This window comes from Drosophila miranda, chromosome XR (genome assembly GCF_003369915.1).
Source record: "Drosophila miranda strain MSH22 chromosome XR, D.miranda_PacBio2.1, whole genome shotgun sequence".
Taxonomy (NCBI): domain Eukaryota; kingdom Metazoa; phylum Arthropoda; class Insecta; order Diptera; family Drosophilidae; genus Drosophila; species Drosophila miranda.
This window is the reverse complement of record NC_046674.1, coordinates 40,092,083-40,102,286: the sequence shown is the minus strand read 5'-3', so window position 1 is coordinate 40,102,286 and position 10,204 is coordinate 40,092,083. Positions and strand designations below refer to the sequence as shown.

General features: G+C 44.1%; 1 pseudogene; it reads left to right on the top strand.

The window, feature by feature from the left end:
• Window positions 1-7,313: 7,313 nt before the first annotated feature.
• Window positions 7,314-7,803, top strand: LOC117186676 (annotated as a pseudogene).
• Window positions 7,804-10,204: the final 2,401 nt, after the last annotated feature.

The following is a 10,204-nucleotide window of genomic DNA, read 5'->3' as shown; positions in this document are numbered from 1 at the left end:
CGCTGAGGGTAGGCTTTCATCCCAATCCAAATTTTCTCTCCATAACTGCTGAAGGAAGATTTTGCACCTAACAATGACTGGATTTATGAATCCAAGATGGTCGTAGAACAGCGCATTCGTAGATAGAACCGACCGCTTTGAGGGCTTTGAGTTTGTGTCCAGTGCGGCAAAAGGCAAAAAGCAGCTGATCCGAAGCAGGGTCCCACGCTAGGCCGAGAGATTTAGCTATGTCGCTTCCATCATGAAACTTTAGGAACTTCTCTATGTCATCTTTAGGGGATCCCTCAAGCACTTCCTGGTGACTGGAGCACCATTTCCTGAGTTTAAAACTACCACGGGACAGTAAAGCTGATGTTTGGGGTATCTTGTCCATGAATTGTGCGACCGAATTACCGCCCGAAATAAGATCATCCACGTAAAACTCCTGACGCAGAGCAGCTGAGCCAAGAGGGTAGGAATCACCCTCGTCGATGGCCAGCTGGTGCATTTCGCGGACCACTACAAATTATGCAGCCCTTGTCCCGTATGTGACGGTGTCTAATGTGTAGACTTGAACATCGGACTCGATGGAATCTCGCAATCTGATACAAATTGTCGGGTGGAGACACTCGTACGCAGGGGTACATTGTACAAATGTCCCCAGTGAGAGCGACTGGATATGTTCGAAAGCGAATCAATATGTTAAATCGGGCCTGTCATCACCACATCATTTAGAGAATATCCAGTTGATATAGCTACGGATCCATCGAAAAGGACACGGAGTTTTGTCGTCGTACTGTCCTCCTTTAGGACACAGTGATGAAGCAAGAAATATTTGCAGAGGCTACGGGAATCAGGGTTGACTTGGTGCATATGATGCAAATCAATGTATACGGCCCTTATAAAGGCGGAATACCGCTCCTTGAGTGTAAGATTACGTTCCAGTTTTCGCTCCAGACTGATGAACCGTCAATAAGCCTGAGCATAAGATTCTCCTAAGTGATATTTATTGTCCTTTAGCGGCAGACGAACTGCATACTCCCCGGACGGCAACCGTGAAAGGTGGCTTACGAAATGAGATTCACAATCGTCTTCTTCTTTGGTATTCAAAGCAGCTTCCACACAATTCTCGACTTCCCAAAACATACGAAGAGTTTTATCCATCTCAGCTTCCGAATCTGGACAATTGTGCGTTGCCGAAAGCGCCGAGCTTGAAACCTTCTGTCCATCGCCAGATACGATCCACCCAAGCCGGGTCTTCTGCAGAAGAGGCAGACCAGAAGAATTTGATTTCCCGTACTCAGAGATCATAAAAAACGCTCGCACCAATGAGGAGATTAGCCCGTTGAGAATTGAAAAATGCAGCATCGGCAAGCTGAATGTTAGATGGAATACTCCAATCGGATACATTTACTGCCATACTTGGTTGTGTAAGCAGAGGTGCGAGAATACATACAAATGCTTATGGTGGATCCCTCATTAGAAACGCTGGCATCGCCCAGCCCAGACACAACCGCTCCATGTATGCATGTAAATGACTGCAGAAGGCCAGTCTACTCTCTTGAGCCCAAGAATCTTCTTGATGTGTGCCTAAAAAACAAGAATCTTTTGTTATTACGTCAAACGTTTATCCAGAGCCGCACAATAATTGGCACTGGACAGCTCCAACGATCGAACCGAATCGAAAGCCGCATCAGAGATGCAAGAGCGAAGGTGCTGGAATTTCTTGATGTCACTGAGATCCGCATCCGCTTCAATCACCGATTTGAACATGGCCATAAAATCTGAAAACTCGACGTATCCACCAGAAAACTTAGGCAGCTACAAACTCAGCTCAGGAAGTCGCTGCTTGTAAGCCATGATTATGGTACTGTCCGGAATGGTTTGGCAGAGTCGTAGAATGGGCAGAGGCGTGCGACTAGCTTAAGTCAACAGCAGCCAGCAACTCATCTTTCAATAATATGAACCGAATATCGAACTTTTCGCGCAGCTCACTTCCAATCTCGTTTCGATCAAGAGCCTCAAATTCATTATGGGCCTTATTAAATTCCTTTCGAGTTTCTGCCAACATATCAAGGCGCACCTCGACTTCCGCGGCGGTCAATTTGTCAATTTTATTCCCCGCGAAGGATTGGCAAAGCCTGTGCAATCGATCATATAATGACTGACTTTTTCGCTTATAAAGACTCAGTCTGGAATCAGCCATTACAATATATCCGCCCGCGGCTATATTCGGATCGTTGTCCATGTTAACCGTTGTGCAACTCGTCACAGCAACGGAAAATGAAATACCGCTTAAGCGACGATGTATAGACGAGAGAGCAAAAATGGAAGACACGAAAAGTCAAGAACGCGGCTGAAGCTGCGCGGAGATTCGCTTCTAGCTCTTGCTTAAGCCGGTCGTGTTTTTTCTTGCTCCTGCATTCTCTGCCCCTTTTTTAAATATCATACAACATTGTTTTGGTATCATTTGTCATTTTGTTTTGGTATATCATCGAATCTCTTTGATATTGATTAAAATTTGTGTTAATGTGATTCTCTTTCGCTCTGCCGATTCTCTTTCGTAGTGATCAGACGTGTTTTTGTTTTGCGCTCCGCATTTTTTTCCTTTTGTTTTGAATAAACAGCCGGTGTTTTCCTAACTAAATTCTAATTATACTTTCTAACCAGACAACAATCTGGAAACCTATTCATTTACGCGAATGCATGCCTTTTGATTTGTGTTAAAACATTATTTAACTTTTTATTTTTCGGCGTCGGCTTGTGCTTGTGCTTGTGTTTGTGTTGTTGCAGTGAGTGAGTACGCATTACATTGCATTGCAGTCCGCTCTCGTCTGGTAGCTTTTGTTGTTTTATCACTCTCTCGCTATCACCTCAACTTCAATAACTGTTCTTTCTCTCTCGCTCTTTAAACTTTCTGAGCAATAGCGCTCTCTGCTTAGTAGCTCTCGCTATAACCGCTCTCCACTCTGCTCTCTTTTTTTACCAATTCCGCTTTGAGCGTTGTCTGGCACATTGGTCTGATACCAATTTGTTTTGCAAATAATTGTATATAAATAAATAATAAAATGGAATACGCTGTGGTCTGTGCCAAAAAAAGCTGTAAGAAGCAGATCACCCACGATCAGCCGAATGTCCCCTGCTGGCTCTGCGACAGCGTAGTGCACGCAAAATGCGCTGGATTTTCTGGCCTCGTGAGTGATGCTGTAGCCAAACGTAATGGCTTGCATTACAGTTGCGAGGCATGCCGTGCGGTGGAGAAAGACATGGTGGCTTTCATGAGGCAGACGCGGAGTGGCTTTAAGGAGCTGACCGTTGGTTTTAAAAACCAATACGATCGGCTCCTAGCCATGGAGGCTCAGTTTAGCGGTTTAAAACTGCTGAATGAGTCTCCGAGGCGCAAAAGGGTCACTCCGCGGGATCTGCAATTGCCAACCGTCACTCAGCCGTGCGCCGCCGAAAAACTGACTCCGACCACTCCAAGTGTGCAGCAGTTGATCTCGTTTGCCACTCCAAGGGCAATGACAGCTGCTGGCGATGCAGATTCGGTAGCCGAATTCATCGCCTCGGAGAATGTGCAGCCAAGTACGTCTGCAGCGTCCGTGTCCGTGGTGTCCGCAAGTTCGCTAGTTGTCCCGTCTATCCCGATCCCACCAGTAAATAGACGTTCCGGACCTCCGGATATTGCCACCACAGGTACTAGGCCTGTGGTGACTAAACCACTGGTGGGAGTCCCACCAAAACGACAAGTTTTTGTTTCACGGCTGGCCCCTGACCTCACATCTAATGATGTAATTGCTTTCATTCAAAGCAAAACAAAAGCCGTGGGTTTAAAGGTGGAGAAATTCAACTTCTCTTATGCCAGGGAGATAGCCTTGTTTAAGATAAGCATCTCCCCAACTCAATTTGACACCATTTGCTCCGCCAAATTTTGGCCGGAGCATTTTGTGGTAAAGGAGTTTAAGGCTAAGAAGAAGAATAGGCCCCCCATATCCCTTCCAAATCTTTCCAGTGTGCCACCCTCAACCTCAACTTCCTCTTCCTCAACTTCCCGTCTTGCTTCCACCTTTTCAAAAAACTAACTTCTCTTTTAGTAACTTATCAGAATGTAAGAGGCTTGCGTAGTAAGCTCAGCATTCTTTTCCGGGATAGTGTTGCATTTGCTTCCCACGTTATTGTGTTTACTGAAACCTGGTTAAAGCCGGACATTCTTAGTTCCGAGGTTTTGGCAAGTCGGTACACAACTTTTACAAAGGAACGTTCGTCTCGACGTGCAGGGGGGGTTCTAATTGCAGTGGACTCTTACTTCACGTCGGAACACTTCACAGTCCAAGTTCAACAGGAACTGGAATTCCTGTGTGTAAAACTGATTCTTCCCGCTTTCGCTATATTCATTACTTGCTCGTATATCCCACCTTTTACAAAGGAACGTTCGTCTCGACGTGCAGGGGGGGTTCTAATTGCAGTGGACTCTTACTTCACGTCGGAACACTTCACAGTCCAAGTTCAACAGGAACTGGAATTCCTGTGTGTAAAACTGATTCTTCCCGCTTTCGCTATATTCATTACTTGCTCGTATATCCCACCTTCTTCGGATATTTCAATTTATGAGCAGCACTTGTCCGCTTTAACCGCTGTTTCTTCCTCGCTATCTGATAAAGATCGTATGATAGTTCTTGGTGACTTCAACTTGCCAGGAACTGTTTGGTCTTCGGTAAACGAGTCTAGTATCCTAGTGCCCATGTCACGACATGACTTTGTTGACGGCTTGCTTGACCTATCCCTGTCTCAAGTCAACCATGTGAAAAATTCCTTGGGTCGATTGCTTGATCTGTGCTTTGTATCGGATCCGACCATAGTGTTGTTAACCCGAGCCCTTCCGCTCACTATACCTGAAGACGCCTACCACCCTACTTTCGAGGTGTCGCTAGATATAGGACCAACTGTATTGGATCGGTCGAGTAGGCTACCCGAACGTGTCCGCTGCTTTCGTAAAGCCGAGTTTGCGAAGCTTAATAACCTCATTAGGGATTTTGATTGGTCCGCTTTGTACTTGTGCACTGATATCATAAAAGGCACAAACATTTTGTACAATGCTCTTGGCACATTTTTCGATTCTTGTGTTCCGCTTTCTTGTCCGACTAGATCTGGAAAACCCCCTTGGTTTACCAAAGAGTTATCCAGTCTAAAAAACTTAAAATCAAGACTTTAGAAAAAATTTCAAGAAGTGGGTTCTCCTACTTCTCACTCTCGCTATGTATTAGCTCGGTCAAACTTTTCAGTTCTTAATGCTCAATGCTATAAGAACTACCTATCTCGATGCAGGATACGTTTTTCTCAGGACCCTAAACAGTTTTACAGCTTCGTAAACAGTAAGCGTAGAACGTCCGCACACCCATCCTCGCTATCATTTTGTAATACGTCGGCAAATAATGATCAGGCAATTGCCGATCTTTTTGCCCAATTCTTCCAAACCACCTATTCTGAGGAAAGCTACTCTGGTCATCCGTACCCATACGGTTTACCGAGGTCGAACGGCATTTTCAGTCCCTTGTTAAATGAATGTTCCCTACTTCATGATCTTCGACTAGATAAGCCGGTGTTTTCACCGGGTCCAGACGGGGTTCCAGGTTGTGTACTCAGGTACTGCGCCGAGGCTCTGTGTGGACCTTTGCTTAAACTATTCACCCTGTCCATTGAATCTTCTTGCTTCCCCCCGATCTGGAAGGAATCGTTTATAATTCCTCTCCATAAAAAAGGTAGCAAGTCTGATGCAAAAAATTATAGAGGTATAGCAAAGTTATCCTCTATTCCTAAAATGTTTGAGAAAGTTTTAACTCCGCACTTGCAACATCTCTGCAAGTCACTTATATCTCCAACTCAGCATGGATATATAAGGCGGCCATCAACCACCACGAACTTGTTAGAGTTTACCTCTTTCATTATTAAAGGCTTTCAAGGTAATTTACAGACGGATGTAATTTACACCGACTTCAGTAAAGCATTCGACTCTGTAAACCATTCCCTTCTAGCACATAAACTTGACCTTTTAGGGTTTCCGCCAAACCTCCTAAGATAGATTTCTAGCTATCTTTGTTACAGGTCTCAAAGAGTCCTCTTCAAAAACTCGCTCTCTTCACCAGTAAAGGTTTCTTCGGGAGTACCACAGGGCAGCCATCTAGGCCCCTTACTCTTTACACTCTTTATTAATGACCTGCCTTCAGTATTAAAATACTCTCGAGTACTTATGTATGCGGATGATGTTAAGCTCTGTGTCCAGTATAAGGACTTTTCATTTCATTCTCGCTTGCAATCCGATCTCAATAACTTTCAGTCATGGTGTTGTGCAAACTTGTTACACCTTAATGCCTCGAAATGCAAAGTTATGACATTTCATCGTTCTAGCCCCTTGTTGGCTCCATATACCCTATGTGGTGGTTCTCTTGGGAGAATTACCCTGGTGAATGATCTTGGTGTCTTATTAGACGCAAAGTTCAAGTTTTCCGAACACATTTCTACCATGGTAAATAAGGCCATGGGCGTGCTTGGGTTTATAAAGAGGTGGTCAAAAGAATTTAACGACCCCTATATAACAAAGACTCTCTATACCTCGCTTGTTTGTCCGATCTTAGAATACGGCTCCTGTGTATGGTGCCCTCAGTACAAATTACACCAGGACCGTATAGAATCAGTACAGAAAAACTTTTTACTCTTTGCTCTGCGGGGCCTTAAATGGGATGAAGGTGTGAGACTCCCATCTTACTCTAGTAGACTGCTATTAGTAAACCTCCCATCCTTAGTTAACAGTAGAAAAAAGCTTGGTGTGATTTTTATGCACAACTTGATCAGGGGTGACATAGACAGCCCTGATCTGTTGAGCCGCATAAACTTCACGATACCTATTAGACTTACTAGAAATTTTATACCGTTGTTCCTTCCACTTTGTATATCGAATTATTCCTTGCATGAACCGTTTATCCCTCTACCATATTATATCCACCACTAATTTTCTTCCTCTTATTAAATTATTAATCCTTACACACCTTTCTAGTAATTAGTAATTGTAGAAGGATTTGTATTTTGATTGCATGCTTAGATTCTTAGTAAGTTTAGTGCTAATTTTCCTCGAATGTTAGTGTAACAGCTATCTTTCCTGCATGCTCGCGTTCGGCTCGGCTACGCGCCGCGCGTTATTCGGCAGCGCCCCTCGGTCGGTTGGGCGGGAGGAGGCCTGCGTTTTGCCTGGGATTCGCGCGTAACAGCCTTCTGCTGGTTTCACACGGGCCACTTGACGGTGCAGTAACTGCATCGCCTCTTGAAAGATGCAGTCATTGCATGTCAACGTCCAATCGTTTCCAGAAGGTTCCAGCTATTGTAGATGGAAAATTTCAGTTGGCCGAAAGTGTGGCGATTGTGCGCTATCTTTCAGACAAAGGTCAATTCAGCGAGCAGCGAGCACTTGAGCATTCGACTGGCCTGCGGACTCTTCTTTCGGAATAAGTGGCTATTTCCCGTAAACGGTATTGCCCCAATGCCAAAAACCGAGCAGATTCAATAGATGACTAAGGAGGTGGAGGCTAGTTTGGGTCTCTTGGAGCGTCTGTGGCTGGAGAAGGACTTTCTAATTGGGGATCAGATGACTGTGGCCGATCTGCTTCCGAAATAAATCAAATTAAGCTCTGTCAGTACAATGTAAGCGCGAAACAATTTCCCAAGGTAGTCAAGTGGCTATAACGTGTGCAAGAATCCTCCAATCCCCACTTCGCTGAGGCCCACAATTTTTTGTAGCAAAAGAGCAAGCAGGCAGTCAGTGCCAAGGTATAAAATTCTGCGAATCGTACCAGCCGCACTTTCATTTGAAAATGTTTTAAGTTTTTGTCAGTCCCTGCCATGTGCCTTTAAAGAGGGTTTTTCCTTTGTTCTGTATTCATTAGAATTCATTATTAAACACCTATTTGCTAACTGCTTATCCTAAAATATGACAAAATTTATTATGGCGTTGTCAGATTTTAAGTATTGACATACAATTAAATCCGCCGGCACATATGTATGTCTATGGCTACGCACACGCATATGTGTGTATACGTATGTATTTAAATTAGCATATGCATGCACATATATATATCTATCCAACCATACACGTACCTACATACTTATTGATATACATACACCTAATTCTGTTTTTACACGGTATATTGGTTCCTGAAAAAACCGTGTATATAAAGACATTGATCGTAAGCAAAAATAGGTGATTGGTTCCTCGTCACTAAAACCTATTAAAATTAGGAAAACAATTAGGAAACGTTGGAAAAACAAATTTTCGGTTTTAAAAATGTCTACCAAAAACCAAAACGTTCACAAAATACTAACACATTTCTATTGCAAAAATTTTTTGATTTTCAAACTGTGTTATTGTTATTATTATTTACCCGTGTACAAACAGAAACCGTGTATATTAGCTGTATATTGTAGTGGCCAGTGAAGCAAAACCAGATTCAATTCCGTAATAATTCCCCAGATACAAAAACAGCTAATTCGAATATTCGTCTCCAACATACCCGCGAAATAGCTGGGTATAGCAGCGGAACAGCGCGATGAAAGGGAGAGCGTGATAACTCACACGCCAAGAGCGAGCTTCCGTTCGCTGGTTACACTTTCTGGTGTTCGCACTTCCATTAAATTTGACTTTAAATGTAAAATTTCTTTCATTTCTTACTATTTTTATATAATTAATATTGTTCCACAGCAACCTATGCAGTTCATAGGACCCAACGCTCTCGTCAAGGAAGTATAGGGATAGGAAAGACCCCGACCAAATCCGGCGAGCTGAGCCCAGAGCGCAGTATAGTGCACTAAATCCGATTCCCTTTCCTTCCGAGGCTGCAATGCAAACAATACTTAGCCAACCGTGCCATTACATTATATTTTGGATTCAACAGTTATATACCGTTTTCTGCAGTCACTATCGCCCCTTTACCCGTTGTTTGAATATCGCCAAAAGGGTAGTTCATTAATTTACATACATATTTTCGCTTCTCCACCGTTGCTTGCGTGTATTTGTTGGGAGAAAGTGACGCCCTTCATTTCGAGGTTATATTGTTTGAGGCTGTCATTTGTGACCGACTCCATACACTTATACCTCGTGCCGCAATATTGTCGATTGTCGTTCTTGGTTGAACATTTATTGATCGTAGTATTTATATGTATACATTCCGGCCACATTGTACGATTTCCAGAAGATAAATAATTGCAATAAATTCCTCCAAAACAACCCATCCACGGTTCGTAATTAAGAATTTCCACGTCTCCGTTTCCGCTCACTTGTCTGTGCGATGCTGATACGCGTTATATTTTAAGTGAAATTTTCGTCTGTTCCGAACGAGGGGTTTCCTTCCGCCTGGAGCGCCCTGTGAGCGGTTCCAAAACAAGAGACTGATACTAAAAGACCAGCTGAAGATCTTTATCAACCTGCCCCCAATCCGTAGCGAGTCAGCTGAAAGCGCTCCAGAGGGCCGGCCAAAAGTGCCTCACGGCACTCAACCATTCCGAGGTCACAGACAGCGTTTTCGCTGACGGAGTGTTAGTTTACCTGATTTCCGCTAAGCTGCCAAAGACGACCTTGGAATTTTGGGAACACTCTGTGACGCACAAATAAGAGGTTCCAAGCTGGAAAAGTTCCTGGCGGAGCGGTGTCTCTCTTTCGTGGTGACCGAGGACGGCCATCCAGGTATGGAGACTCAGGCCCCCTCCAGGCCAGAAACAATCCTTTTCTGTCCCAAGGAAGTCCTTATTTTAGGAGGGTTCACTCTTTTGAGACCACAGTTAATCAAAAGAGAAGCACGTGTGATCTCTGCTCCGGAGAGAATCATACAATTCGTTTATGCCCTCACTGCCTTCAAATGCCCGCTGATGCTCGCTCCAATTACATTAAGCAAAAGCAGCTTTGCTTGAACTGCTTTGCAAGAGGACACCAGATACGAGAATGTCAAAGCGCCCAGTTGCATCACTTGTGGAGACCGGCACCACACGCTTCTACACCGTAGCAATAAAGCAAACTCCAGCGAGCCGATTTCCACAACAAAATTCCTCAGCGTGGCCCGAGCTAAATCTACGAGTACGAAGCGCACAAAGTCCAAGTTCGGTCGTATTTCGCCTCTGGTACAAGTGCTGTCCTTCTAGGCACGGCAATCGCTAATATTTGCTATGTGGGGACAAATTTTCGCGC